Source organism: Lottia gigantea, assembly GCF_000327385.1.
Source record: "Lottia gigantea unplaced genomic scaffold LOTGIsca_2, whole genome shotgun sequence".
NCBI classification, from domain to species: Eukaryota; Metazoa; Mollusca; class Gastropoda; family Lottiidae; genus Lottia; species Lottia gigantea.
This window is the reverse complement of record NW_008708400.1, coordinates 3,575,725-3,592,168: the sequence shown is the minus strand read 5'-3', so window position 1 is coordinate 3,592,168 and position 16,444 is coordinate 3,575,725. Positions and strand designations below refer to the sequence as shown.

The 16,444-nt window shown below is 29.9% G+C and overlaps 1 protein-coding gene across 1 annotated transcript in view; it reads left to right on the top strand.

Annotated features, from left to right (window-relative positions):
• Nucleotides 1-16,444, top strand: part of LOTGIDRAFT_103741 (hypothetical protein) — a gene marked incomplete at both ends in the record, with an annotated part of 49,655 nt that overhangs the window by 1,342 nt on the left and 31,869 nt on the right. The window lies entirely within an intron of this gene.

The window sequence follows — 16,444 nt, the reverse complement described above, 5'->3', positions numbered from 1 at the left end:
GATGATAATCTTTACTCTTATATTCAATATATTATTTCTCTTTGTGTATTTAACATATCTTATTCAATATGGCGTCTCTTGTAACAGTTCTTCACCAAATTTTTTCCAGTGTTATTTGAGCTTTATGATGAAAAGTGAATCTTGTATATGTTCATAACGCGTCTGATCAACTTCATGTTTTCATATTTCTGTAATTCAATCAGAAGAATAAATATTATTTCATGAAAAATTTATTTTGAAATTATTTTATGTTTTTCTTTGAGGAGTTTCAATGTCTGATATATTGTTTCTTATGAAATAGTTTTGGCTCGGTTGATATCTATTGATATATGATTTTCAATGATTCTGCAGTTCAAGACATCAGTATGCAAAGACTTCAAATCCTGAAAATCGGTCATGAATTCTGATTTTTGATAATTGGAACCTCATATAAATTAAACCATTAAAAATTGTGTCATTGTGAGAAAGTCCAGATTATGTTTTTTGTTTGGTATAAAAGGATAATAATTGATTTAGTTAGTTTTAAGTAAAAGAAATCATTGAAATAAACTTATTGAATTGCCAATCAAAATTTTAATATATTGACACTATATATAAATATTGGCATTAACTTGAAGCAGATCTGGTTTATGAATCACACAAGAAATCATTCAGGCTAACAAATTAGACGTTTTATTAACTTTTTGAACAGATAAGGAAATAGAACACATATGTTTGACTGAAAAACAATTTTCTATGATTCCTGTCTTTAAAGAGAGTATATTATGGTTGAAGTGGCATGAGAAATTGGTATCTTATGTGGTGATGCTATTATGTATTTTATTTAAAAACTTGAGGGCAAACTGCAAATGTTTAATACATATCAGCAAATTACTAAATCAAAATCATATTGGTTCTTACTAAAAATCTACACAAGCAAGACAATTCTATATCAAAATCTTGTCCAAATCATGGCAAATTCATGAATAACGGTATGAAATGGAAATTTGGAATAAATGCTGCTTTAAAAATGAAGACCACAGAATTGCCAATGGCATTCCAGGAAAGTGAAATATGTTATGATTTGTGGAATGTGATATTATATAAAGGATATATTGGTTTGACCAGGGGGAAATGAGAATTAGGTCAGAATTTGGTATTGTTTATAAGACAATATTTCTTTAAAATTCTTCCAGCTATTGAACCCCATATGTAGGTAATTGTGTGTTAGGTTTTTTGTTGAAAGAAGGAAGTAAAGAAACATGAATTATACAGGACAGTGAAATATAGATCAGTTACAGAAACAATAGGTCTATAAAGGTCATTCCTTCAGAAATATATAGAACTAGACATACTAGTTAGTTTGTGTCATTCGTTATGATTGAGAGATATTAAACTTGGAAACAAAACAAACAGCAAATATTGAGACATCTTTGGCTTCTCAGCATTTTATGAAAACGGTAAAATTAATTTTTAGGTGGCCTTATATATGATGGTTTCCTTTTATAACCTATGTGGAAGTTGACATGCCTGTTTGAAATCTAAAACAAATCTGTTTGAACAAAAAAAAAATTGGTCATGGATGCTTTACTGTAATAAGGTTATCTTATACCCAAATTTAACAAGCAACCCCTTTTGTCAAATAACATTAGCAATCAATTCCAGATAATTTCATGTATTGTAATTTTATTTCAAAGAAATATGTAGACCGTGTCAAATCAAGTTAGGATCTGCAGAGTTCATCAATATTAATATTCTATTTATTAATATATGATTGGCTAATCTAACAAGTCTAAATAATACCACCATGCTACCATCAACCTCCATTATATTATGAGGTCATCTCCACGTCTGCCATCTTTGATCTTGTATCTTTAATTACCAAACTCTGATAAATAACCTATATCGAGTAATTAAACACAAGTACTGCCATTTTATCTTAATGTGTTTATCGCTCTAAGAACCAATAACTCAGTCCAAAAAAATAGCTTGAACTCTTCTCAAGATAATGAATCCATTATTTTCAATTTTATGTGAATTCCAACTTATCTTCAAGTTTCCTGTCGTGTGTTATTAAAAGGAAATACCAATTTGAACATTGATGATATTGGTTGATATATGATATACTTGCAGTATGCAACTTGCAATATTGTATATAATAATAGCTAATAACAGTGGGTATATGTGGTTATTATTTTGCCTCTAGTGCTGTGAGATTCTTTTTTTATCATCAGGAAATATCTATTGGCTAATTATGTTCTATTATTTTGCTAAGAAGTACTGTAGGTCTTATAAACAAGAGTCACAGATATAAACTGATTGCTTTCTTGTACTCATAATAAACATGTATGCTTCCTAATTGGTTGCATTTTTGCCAATTTGATTGATGGAACTATTCTGTAAGTGTGTTCTTCAATTGAGGAGTTCAGAACAGAAGAAATGAAAATCACAAAATATATATAATATATCATCAACCAATTTGTGCGCAAATTAGTTCATTATATTTCAACTACAATTCTGTTTCAATTCACAAAATGTTACTGTTTTGTAAATCATTTAGTTTAAGTTACTTAAAACAACTCTCTTAAAATGTAGCAAACCCAAAAAGAAACTGTAGAGTTAAAAAAATAGAGCTAATAACTAATGTAGCATTTTAACTACAAAGTTTTGGTCTGTGATTTGAATATTATATTTTAATTTGAAATAATTTACGAAATGAATTTGTCCTAATTAAAAAATATTTCAAAAAGTGAGTTAGATCTAATTATTGATGATTTCTACCTCAATGATATATGATCAGCAAGTTTCCAATCATTGCCACCCAACCTGTTACGTATATTATTAAATGGATAAAATGAATTATTGACTTATTTTATTGAATTTCAAAGCAGTTTTCAACTTTCCATAAACCTGTTTAAAAGTTCTGTTACATTTCATATTGATTTGTTCAATATCGACTTAGTATCATATTTGCTAGTTGTTGATTACTACAAACAGATTTTATTGTCAAAAATTCATATTTTTCTGATTTCAATATTATGATGATATTGATTTTTCTTTAATTTGAAGATTTGTAAGTATTATGTTTTTTGATTATTTAAACTTTTCAAAAAGAGATTTTATGACAGCTTCAAAATGTGTGACAGATTTTTCAGACCTTATGTGATTGAAAAAAGGTTAAAGGTTTGAATTTTACACTCATTGAATGCCAGTGATTTTTATTGAAATATAAATTTTAAAATCTTGCATAAAAATTTTTATTGTTGGCATTAAAATATTGAGATAACTTGAAACGGATTAAAAAATCTGATTTTATTGATCAGCAGAGATCATTTTTTATAAAGTGTTTTGGTCATTTGATTAATGATACACTAAAGATTTTGAAGTTGCTAGTAATGTTATGACATGAGGTTTTTCTTATTTCCAAAACAGCATCAATCTGAAATCTTTAATGATAAACTGAAGGTGTTTGAAAGAGTTAATTATAAAGCGGTCTTAACTTCATTAAAATGAAACCTTTAATTTGCTTTCACAGCAAACCTTCCTTTTATAAGTTGCTTAAAGAAATCTATTTTTTTTATACAATTTTTACTATTCTTCATTAAGCCTTCTTTAGATTGAGTCAAATCTTAGTATCTATGTCCAAAAAATATTTCCTTTTATTACTTTAGCAAATATTTGAAGTTTATTCAATTCTCTTTTTTGAATCAAAATTCTTCTCCTTTAGGGCATTAAAGTTGTTTGATTTTTATTTGGTTAGTGTTTCTAAAGATTTCCTTTACAATCAATACTTCAAAAATAACGAATCCAAAAAAATGCATAATTCAACAATTTATAAAAGGAATCGATTTGAAAAATTTTGTGGCCACTTGAATAGAAAGTGATGAAGAATAACCGCCTTAGATAAGCAATCTTCTATCGAGTCTTTGTTGTGGATAACGACAGTGAAATTGGGTAAGATGAGCTATTGAAGCCTATACACCTTTGATAGGTGTATTATTGTATAAGATAGGCTGAATTGAATCTTCATTAAGTATTAGTGCTCCCACTGTGCTATTCATTAAAGTATGTAGCTTGAGAGGTTGGCACACATTACCTATTATTACAGCCAATCCGTCTACAATCAGTACAAAAGACAGGTGCTCCTATATAGTTTCTTCTTCCCGTTTTATTGAACAACTACAATATCAAGACATTGTGTGCTGGTTTCTTCCAATCTTGATCATCTGGACTGATTTCATCCAATACCCTACCCCCGATAGATAACAATGTGTCGTTGATCGCTACTATATTTATGTGTATTTTTAAGTTATAGATAGTATATGTATTCCAAGCACGTATCCTAAACGAGACCTGACTCAAAATTCAATGAATATCTAAATATGTTGTGATTTATAGTGAAGGTGGCTGCTGAAAATGTACTTACTTTTGAAATTGAGGTCATTGTTGATAGAAGACAATAAGATAGGAGACATTAGACATCCTTGAGAAACACATTAATCAATCTGTTTAAAGAAGATCTCCTGCTTAAGAAAATGCAAAGAGCTTATTTTGGACTGGAAAGAATTGTGAATATTTTGTTTTGAGTGCTTGAGTAATGAAATTCTTATGTAATTTAAAATAAAAAGCTGCATTTGGTATTGCAATACTGTACACATATCAGATATGATAAAGTGGTACATACAATATCACTGTTCATATTTAATTATCAGAAGATGTACTGGAAAATTGTGAGTAGTCCTGGGCGTACATAGATGTTAGACATAGATTTTAGACATAGATGTTAGACATTGATGTTTGACAAATCTAAAAGTATCCATTAAAAGTTTATAAAGGTCAATGGTTGCAGATAGTAAAACTAATGGTTTTTAAAAAGTGGAGAAAGCTTTTAAAAAAAAGTGAAAACATTATATCTTGGTTGTATTGTCTGTATTAAACACCTGTACATTATTACAATAAGAAAAACATTTTATTGTTATGTTTGTTGTACAAACATTTTCACCATTTCCAAATAATTTGTGAAAGATATCTTTTGTTATTGACTCTAGTTACTAGCATTTTCAAATAATTTTGTGTGATTTTGTTATAAAAAATTCATCATGTATTTTATGGTTTTAGTATACAATTTCTGTGTTGTAGAATAAAAAAAAAAATGCATGGGTTTTGTTTTAACTTAAGCTAAATCTCTGATTTTCACCTTGCCAGATTGCAAATTCCATGAAAGATCTCATTGGTTTGAAATGACACAACCTAGGTGATGGATGTATGTAGATGTACATTCAGGATTCCATTGATCTCAATCCTGGCATAGGTTTTCTTTGTCTTTGCCAGTCGTTATTAATCAGAGATTGTAATGAATGATATAAAAATGGAAATAAATAGACAGGTTCTATACTTGAAATGCACAAAGTATAAAAAAATACATCATTAAGTTTTTCAAGACATCTATTGTTGTTGAAATAGCTATCATTGGAATTTGGAAACCATTTGTTAGAAAATAATGGTTGATACAACTGATGTAATAAATTTAAGTTGTGATAAAAGAATATTAAACTAGCTATCTTGATGCTATGATAACGACTTGTGTATTGATTTCATTATCTGTTATTGATGTTACATCTATACACAAACTCCGGAAAAATGAGCAATGCTTGCGTGATGTTAACAAGCAAAACATATGTCAGCCTACATTCTCATTTACCATCATTTTTTTCTCAAAATCTATCTGTAATATGTCTTGGTGTTTCTGGAATTGAATTTGATGCAATGCCATTCTTCTACATCTTGAAACTAAAGGGCAGTGCTGTAGTCAAGATTGTAGGTATAATAATTATTAAGAGCCAAAACATTAAAAGTCAAAATAGTCATTAAGTAGGTAATACACATCATTGGTATACAAGCACGAGTTCAAACAAGGGTTGCTTATTCTAGGAACATTTGATACCTACATGATATGAAAATGTCCCAGAATTCCCAAAATTAAGTAGTTTCTGTTAAAATATGATCATAATAAGTAATGTCAGCTTTTTTTCAGGATATAACTGTAACTGTCAGAAACTGTAAAGTATAGTATTCTTGACTTCAATGATATAGAAATCTTCTGTCAGTTTGGAAGTCAAATATGGCCATAGTTTTGACTGTATAAAATAATGATAGCAATATTAGCTGTAAATTGTATCAGTTATTGATTTCTCTCAAAGTGGAATTTATTTATTCTCTCCCAAATCAATATTTCAAATTATGCATAATTAGCAGAACAACAGCTTTGAGCTTTTAACAACATGTTAACCATTGCTTAAGGCTTATTGATGACTAAATTATTGTTGTAATGGTTTTTAAACTTGACGTTTTTATAGTTATCAAAATAAATGATCACAAATTACCTGTAATCATATCCATGTATATATCAATACACTAATGAAAATTAGTTTTCAAAAATCGAAAATTTTCAAGTAAGTTTGTTTGATTAAATTTAAAAATTAATTTGCGCGAGCTTTAGTAACATAAACACTATTTTAATTGTTCAATTTTTGGATTTAGTTTACCTTTTCCCACCACAAGAAATAAGTAATGGCCCTAATCCTTAAGTTATTTATTTAGTGTTACAAGTACAGGATGTAACCAGATGAAATGTAACTTGTGACTATTGTCCATGTTTGATCATCAACAATTGATACAAGAGATTAACAACATGTAGATTACTCAATAACCATTCAAACCCCACCATTACCAATCAAATACAGTCATGTTAACATCTTAAATCTCATGTTCAACCAGTATTGGAATTTGATTCAAGTTCGTCTTGTGAATACCTTCTGAGGGTGGACATAAAGAGGTCATTTGTATAACTCTCCACTTCTATTCATTACAGTTAATGAAGTGACAAGGAAACAAGTGCAACAAGACAATCAAATGATGTTAAGCTCATTTACTGGTTTAAACCATGTAAAGAGTGTTAAACTAGCCATCGTTTGCCATGTCGTCTTTTGTTCAGATGGTATTTTCTCAATTAGATATTGACATTGTTCTGTTAAAAGGGACTAAATGTATTACTTCATCCTATCTTCTGCCTCATTACCTGACTAGTGACCATGTCATGTACCAGTTCAAGTTTCGGTGTTCCTCCTCCTTTCTCTTAAGTCTCCATCTTGGAGGTGTCATACCTGTTGACATGATTATTAATGAATATTTTGATTAATAGAAAATTAATATGGCGTCTGCTACTTTGATCCTCCATCTTTGATTTGTTTGATTCAATCTTCTATTGTTGTCATGGATTTTGTAACATTGGTCAATGGGGTGTAAATTAAAAGGAAAACATGACAGATCCTAGTAACATGTCAATTGATTATCACCTATCACCACTTGCCCAATGATCGTAGTGTTATGTAAGTTGTGTGATCTATATGCCATCTACTAGGCAGGTTATGTCAAGTTATGTTGAAGGGCTAGTGATAAGAATGTCAGATTATATTGAATTAGATGATTAAAGAATTTCTAGACTTTGAACCAATAATGGTCTTAGTTTAGTTTGGACGTGGAATGTTTGGAAATTGTAAAACCTGATTAGACAATCAAACAAGTTTGATTAATTTATCATTTTCAAATATGTTGCACAAGAATTGATTAATTAATATTATTCAGATTCATTGACTTCTGTGATTAAAATGAATAATATGAATTATTATATACAATAAATGTTGGTCTGAAAATATTTCTAATTCAAGCCATTAGATTTTTTGCTGTAAGCTCACTAATTTGTAGGATAGTATATGTAAATTTATCTCTTGTTGAATCTTGAGCAATATTCTGTAAATGAAGAACACAAATTGATCTGCCATTTTAAGACTATTAATACCAGAAAGTGTTAATTGTTGAAAATTGGTGCACAATTTTGTATTATTGAGCATATTGGGTGAAACAAATTTGAAAAATTAATTTATTTTATAGTTCTTAGGATGATATCTTGCAGATGCACTTCATTTGACACTGTATAGCGTCACTTTGTTAAAAATTTGACTTGAAGGGTTCTAGGGTGAATAAGCATAGTTTCTTAGTTTCTTTCCATTTTATACCATAGTAATTTAACATTGATTTGAAAGAAAGAAAGAAACTTAAATGATTAAATATTGTATTGAGGTCTGAAGCTGAAAATTGGATAGTTGAACTGGACACAGGTCATTAGTGATGTGATAAATAGTCAAGCTTTTGATGACCACTGTTTTAAATTAGCTAGATTACTGATCAGTTAAGTATGAAAAGGATGAATGTAATCTAGCTTATCAACCATGATGGGGTATTTATTTGCCATGATTGAATGAAGAAATAGTATAGGTGATTGAACAAATGAAATGTTAACCCTTTCAAGAATAAATCTGATGTCAAGGATAAGCAAACTGTTTGGATTTATATGAAACATAAGTGGAATTGAAACTTTGCTATTTCCATGCCTTGCAAACATTGTCTCAACTGGTATTAGGTGTAAGATATTAAGGACACACTAGTTTCGCTCGCAGGTAGAGACCATGCATGGATCATATTTTGATAATAGAAAATAAAAAAGAATACTACACACAGTGCATTGTAGAGTTGCATAGAACTTGATCTTCATTATATACCAATAAGGTGTAGAAAATTAGGACTTTTCTTGCATTTAGTTTCTGTTCGTATTAATTTGCCAAATTTATATTTTATACTGTGTAACAGACTTTTTCTGGCTGCAAAATAAAGTACATGTTCAATAACAAACAATTGCTGGTTTAAAAAATAATGGAAGTTTAATATTAATGCCACAAAATTGCTGAATTGAAGAGTGCAGGACTGTTTTTAAATAGATCACTTTGATGTGACAATGTTATTACAATATGTTTAAATCAAAATATTGACAATCAACACTGAATTAATAATAGTTTAAATTAACATGTAGCTGTTAGATTTTAATATCAGATTATCAAAATATTCAATTTCATGTACCATTTATTTATTTAATAATATGAAAGAGAAAAAAAAATCAGCACAAACTTTCTTTATTCATTATTATCTAAAGGTATACTACATCTTAGGATGACCATACAATTGAAATTTTGAAACTTGGCCATAATTATTAAGTTTGTTTTTGATCATAATGATTATGAAAATCAGGATGTAAAGCCCCAATTAAATAATTCTAAATATTTAAATGTCAGGGAATTTCACACATGGAAAGCTAAGATTATATAAATGTACCTATTTTGTTAGTTTTAAATGTATGGTTTATTATGAGTGTATCCAATGACCATGAAGTTAATTCAAAATGTAAAATAAAAAAATGATTGATAAAAAGAGTGCATGTTGGTGAATAGATTTTATCAATAGATTATATGATTTAATATGTAATTGTAAACTTTAAAAATTTACATGTTTTTATGAGACATTATAATAACTCAGCAGTGATTTCTATAAACTGCCAAAATTTCTAATACATCTTATTTTCATTTTGTTAAAATGTAAATTTTTTCTGAATTTTAATCATCCTTTTTATATTTTTGAGATTTTTCGAACAAAGGATGGTTTGAAAATTGGAGATAATAAATTGAGTCAAAGCTCTTGATGTTCATTCAAGCTGAACCAAATGATGTGGTTGTATTTTGAACTGTTACAAAATGTTGACTGATCACGCTGATTTCTAAAATACCAAACTTAATAGGTCTTTTCATCAAATTTGATAGCGAATATACTATTGAAGATGGTTAATAATGCAAACATTTTGCAAGGTTATTGAAGCAAGAAAAATACATCAAGCCATCATTATGGTTTATTCTTTCTTAGAGAAAAGAAGATTTTTACTGTCTTTTGTCTGTTTCTAATCTTTAACTATAGTCTATAGATATGATTGATTCTGATAATTTGAAGGAATTAATTCCTTTAATTCATGATTTTCCATCTTGATCTGTCTTAATGGAAGAATTGATTTTCGATTTTTTATTCTTTTGCATTCTGTAGAACCAGATTCACTGAAGGCCCATCTAAATTAAGATTCAAAATTACCTCTTTCAGTAAAGAGTTAACACAAGATATTATCTAATAACCTATCATATAACTAAGGGAATCAATATCTTGGATGTTTACATGTTTCCGTTTAATCAGTGATTTGTATCAGACCATATTGAAATTACCACTAAACACTAATCATTTATTTCACGTTAAAGGTCTGTAATTCCCTCCATTATCAATTGATTAATCATTTTTGTATGTTGATCGTTAAAAAAGCGGGTGTTTTCATGAAAAGATTATGGCTATGATTAAAGAGAACAAATATCCAGTATGGGTTGAGAAATGGCGTAACCAGGAGATCGTGCTGGGTTAAATATGTCTGCCTCAACTTAAATGTATAATTATGCAGCTCTAAAGAGTTAAAATTGCACAGGGCTTTCCACCAATCATTAAGTTCTCCTGTTTTTAAATGGTGATTTATGCGATTACTTTTAAAACCATATTTTCTGTAGACAGCATGGTTTTGTATTCAGTGCAGCATTGAATGTTGATTATACCTTCTTAAACTATAGAGGTGGAAAGAAATTAAACTATCAATATTATTCCTTTTATGCCAAATCCGCCAATCAATTTATTAATGCCAAGAGATTTGTGATCAGCTAACACCATCAAAGAATAGCTCATCAAATAGAAATGTATTTGAATTCAGACTAGAATTATAGAAAATGTTGATTCAAACACATGTTCAACTCCAAGCAACCTGCAGCAGGTTCAGCATTATTTAATAGGTGATCAAAAGGAATAACAGACAGATCAAAATACTAACAGTTTGTTTTGAAAGACTAGATAAAGTAATAGAAACATCATCAGACATCAACTTCATTTTGGCGGGAAACATCAAGGGAATGGCTTGAACCAATCACCAATCAACACCACTTTTAGTAAAACGATTTTTCAGCTTGTGATTTATTTAAACTTGACATTTTCTCTTATCCTGATTACCAAAATAATGTACATTTATGTAAGTATGGCAGCCAAACGTTTGATTAGATGAACTATGAATCACTCAGTGTTGATCATATGGCAGCCAAACACCATCTTTGTGATCGTGTGTTATAGAAAACTAGGTTTGTTAGTCTATTTACCAATTATATAAGTATCTATTACCCTTCTATCGTTTATTATCTAAAAGAACAGTTTCACATGGCTTCATCATTAATTTTTTGTGCCTCGATGTATGATAAATATCAACATTCCGTTTGGTTCTTATCCAATAGCAGACTGCAATCGGAGGAAATATTCATTTAGCTAATATAGATTACAGACGTTGTTACTGGCTTAGAAATTTAATAGATACTGATTATTACTCATTCTGTTTTCTCAATATTACTTTTCGAATATTTATAACTCATATTGAAAATCTGGTCTCAGCTGTTTCTTGGTTTCCTGTACAATTAATTTGGTTCCTGACTGTCTACACTGTGTTTCTGTGCTGTGAAAATTATTTTTCAATCAAATTGGAAAGACTATGTCATTTCTTTATAATGTAAGCTAGAAATATTTTCTTTAATATTTTCTCTTGATTCAGATTTATTTCTCTTTGAATATCTCAGAGGAGGAAACACTGCCACTTTTTGAAGCATTGTATTTTTGTATTTTAAAGTTTTTTTATGTGTTTTGTGAAGAATAAATGAATGAAATACAATAAAGCAAATGTATATTCAACTTCTTGACAGTATATCCAATGGAATAAGCTAATGAGGTTGTAATATGAACGATATTCTGAGTACAAATAAGTTGATTTGTTCCAATAGAATTATATCATCCAAACTACAAGTTGAGTAGCCAATGTGTAGTATGTGATAAACTGTTTAGCGATATTAGCTTTACAAATACCTAATCACAACCACTTGTCGTAAAATTACAGTTTAACCTACTCGACTCTATCGAACCTCAATAACTGCTACAGCCTGGACAATGTCAATTCAATATTCGCGTCTGCAACTTAGGTATTCAGACACGATACAGAATGTAATGAATGGTATTAATCATTGCCGACATTTGATGGTTGGTAAATTGAGTACAAAGATCAGAGAAATTGTGTCCAATTGGCCAATCATACCGAACCAGTTTACATCTGACCCTTCGGCTCGCAAATCTCACACGCCCATAAGTAAATAGCTGCTCTTTGATCAGAGAATTTTTTCGAATCGAGTTAACTATATCACATGACAATGTTGACAGTTACTTTTCTGGCCGGTTTTGCTGTGATTGAATAAAAAGGTCAACGACGCTAAAGTGTTAAGTCATATCTTTGCTTTCGAGGAAAAACAGTTATTGATAAGGGCAGAAGAAAGTATTTACTGCGGAGTTATTTTACAATTTAGTTACATATTACTTGTAACGAGTAAATATTAAATGTCAACATTGGGATTGGGATAGTTGTGAAAACTGCCATGCCTTTCAGTCATGTTCTGATCATTAATGTATCCGAAAGAAATAAAAAAAATTTCTGATTTGCACCATGTTTTAAAACTTGTCATTTTCATTAGTACATTATAAATGGAAGTTGCTATTAGAGCATAACTTTGGCGTCATTAACATTGCAACACATTTCTCACAGTTTATAGCTGTTTGACAACATTTTTGCTTCTGGAATTTATCTTGTGTTGTGTTGGTCAGTTGGTCCTTGTAATTTTAAAAGGCATTAAAATCTGATGTAATTTTAGATTTTGAAGCAACATATTATGACGCTAAGATCTTTTTATACCTTTTTTTAGACTGCATTAGAAGCCAATTTAACCCCTGTCAACACTGAAAATGTTGGATGAAGTAATTCTTCAGGATAATATATATATGATCAATATAATAAGCAGTCTGTGTCCTAACTCTAGTGCAGTACAAGTCGTGATCATTCTAACTATAGACCCTAGATACAGACTGGATGATTTAATATTCTGCTAGATCAAGTTAAAATTATTAAGAAATGATTTAAGATATCTGGTGCAATGTGAAGTAAGTCAGACATGACCGTAATTTAATCTTTCTATATTCAAAATTTACCGACTTCATAAAAAACATTTGAAGGAAATTCTTTTCACCAGATTTATTGAGTAGATTTAACAGAATCTCTTGATAATCAAATTAAATTTTGTTTTTTACTAGTATAAACTTCAAGCTTTGATTTGAAGCAGGAGGGGGGTTGTAGTGGTTCAGTGAGTTAAATGCTTTCTTATTTACCTCAAGGTCCAGTGTTCAATCAAATACTCAATATCTTTGGTATGACTAGGGAACACTTTTTTGTCACTATGTACAGGCATTGAGATGTATGTATTTGTTTTGAGATGGCATTGGGTTCCTGCTTATGCCCTACAAGTACTATTGTGTTGTTTGCACAAAAGGATTCAAACGTCAAACATAATGGTTCAATACACTGCCCACTTACAATTTTTACTGTGCCAAGCCCATATAGCACGCTTGATCTATGCTGGTATTAAATCCTGGATCCCTTGGCTAACAAATAAGGCTACTTGTTGAACCATTCTGTTTTAAGGGTGAGATACATATGACCATCCATATTGTTCAGATTAACAATGGTTAGGTTTGAACCTTCATTGTCATAAATCAGTTTCAGAAATTTGAGTTGATAGGTAGTGATTAAAATCAGTATGTATATACTGTAATTCAGTTCAATCACTTTCAAAATGGCGAGTTGTGAATACAAACAACCTAAATGTATAGGAAAATAATAAGATTTCGATGAAGGGATGACTGAATGATTTCAAATTGAATAGAATGAAATGTAATATGGTCTGGGCTAGAGAGTGAATAAAAAGGATAAGAAATACATCCCTACCTACATAAACATTTCAATTGATTTGATTCGCAAGATCAGGTAACAGTTATGGGGTAAGATAAAGTTACCCAGCCCACTGATACCATCTTGATTTATCTTGTCAAAGTCACTTCAATGTTACCTTTTTTCAATATTCTCCTATCAAAATAATCACTTGCTATTTCGTAGAGGAAATTTACTGTCGCTGTAATATGATCTGCTTTGTATTTTGAAACAGAATGTTAATAGGGTTTTAGATGTTTTTTGTGAAATTTTTCAACCAGTGAATATTTGATATTGAAGTCAGCAATGATCTAAATGTATTTGTCTTAGTATTGATCATATTCCTAAATTTTTAATCAGATTCCTTTAAACATGTTCTTCAAGGTCAGATGAACTAACGATCAAGATTGTACAGTTTTGATTAACCACTGATAAATAAACCAGGATGTAATTGAAGAGAAAAAAAAAAAAATTGCTGTAAATAATATGCCCTTGTGCTTCATTACCATATTCAACCAAAGGAAATGCTCACCTTTCATTCAGTTTCAAGTTTAAAATAGTAAAAACGTTTTTGCTGCAAGAAGTTGGGTATTGAGACAAATTGGTCATTTATTGAATTGCCTAATGAAATAGTTTGGCACCTTACAAAATGCATTCATTCTTAATGAATGAATTTTTACCAAGGTGTCCTATTTGAACTGTATGAAAGTTGACAGCATCTTTGCACTTGATAGTATTTTGATATAGCAAGAAACCTATTTTGATCAAAGTTGTAAGAAAGGGCATAGTGATAATCAATGCAAACTAAATTAAAACATAATTTTCACAATTTAATTTGACATTTACATTCCATTGTTACAATTTCAATTCAATATATACTATTTGCTGCTGGCTACTTTATTCAAACATATGTAATTAGTTTTAAAATTAATGGGTTTCTGGAATTAATGAGGAATATTTTCATAATACTTGTAAAACACATTATATCATCAAATATTGATGTAGCAGAAGATTTCAATAAGTTCAAACAGATTCTCTCCCTTCCTAAACTATTGAATTTTCTAATCAGAGAGGAAGAAATCTATCCACTTGTTTTTATCCGTGTAATTGGAAATATCAAAAATCTATAGGCGGAACAATTTATTTCCGATACATTCATTAAAATTTTATGGTGGCTGTATTATTTTAGGCCTAGACTTCCATTCCTCTAATGAGGTTAGACTTGGAAATTTGATTTCATTGTGTGCTGCTGAACTGAACAAGAGAGGTTGGCTGTCGTGCCCAATCTATAGCTTGTAGGAACATTGGAAATATTGATTATTGATAATCAATGACATGTGAAAATACCAGGACCCAGGTGGCTGTTGGCAAGAAAAATCAATAATGGGTATCGCTGATTAATGGTGAAGAGCTTATCGAAAGAAAAAAATCAGACTTGTTTGAATCAATAAGGAATTGAATTCTGGTCTTCATATTGACAAAAATAATAATTCTAATGACAGGTTTTCTTTAGGGAGTTAAAGAATCAATAAATTTGGGGATATCTGGTAGAAATCTATTGATTTAAGATGTTCAGGAAATCAATAAAGCCATCCAATATCTGTTAGTTTTAGTCATATCTTATTATTCAATTGTAACCAATCATTTTCCTTTCTAAGATCACAGACAGACGGATTGAAATGATTATCAGAGAGACATTTAGCTTGATAGCATTGTTGTGTAGAAGATAATGGTGTTTGCTTTTCCATCATCTTGAACTCGTTCCAGGGATTGTCTTTGATGCATGTTGTTTTGGAGTTGTATTGGGTAATTTGGTATGTTTCTTGATATAAGTCTGTACTGGTTTTATTGGGGTATTAGTATGTACTGTTTTATGGTGACATATGGATTGTATTGAGAAGAATTAAGGACAGGATTGAAGATTCTGATGTGCTGTCAAATGGTTTGAATCCAGTTTTACCATGTGCATTGACAACTGTTTACATCATCAGGGAAATCAATGACCTTCCATATGTTTTCGACATCCCTACCTGCTGAGACTCTACTTTCTTAACTTTAATCCAAAATCTGTAATTTGATTGGCTTGTGAAACTTAATTCAAAATTGATTTTAAAGATTGGACCGATCAGATCATTAGATTTGACAAAGAGGTTCCTGATGTCTCTTTGGATTCACAAAAAAATTTAGTGTCCATACATTTAAATGGTTGATTTTATTTGATTATCAATTTGTTTACACAGCAATTTTTTATTTAATGTATTTGATGTGACTGCTCATTTCCAGTCAACATTTGAATTGTTGACAGAAGAATTGTGTGATCAAAGTTTAATGAGAATCATGCTCTGTACAATATAATGATTAGATGATTGGCGTTAGATAAACTTTACTCATTACATTATTGTCTTTCAGCAATCAAACCTAATCAATTATTTTTGTTGGCGTTTACATGTTGTTTACATTTTCTCTTTTCATTTGTTTACCTATATTGATTACCTATAGATGTTTGATAGGTTTTCTTCAATCTTCTTACTATAAGTGAAACTCTTGGTTTAATTTTTGTACAGGAGCTTTGAGTTTTTAGCTTGCATTTGTTTTCAATTTTAGCATTGATTCAGATCAAATTGTAAATTGGGCACACATTTGGTTTCAAAATTG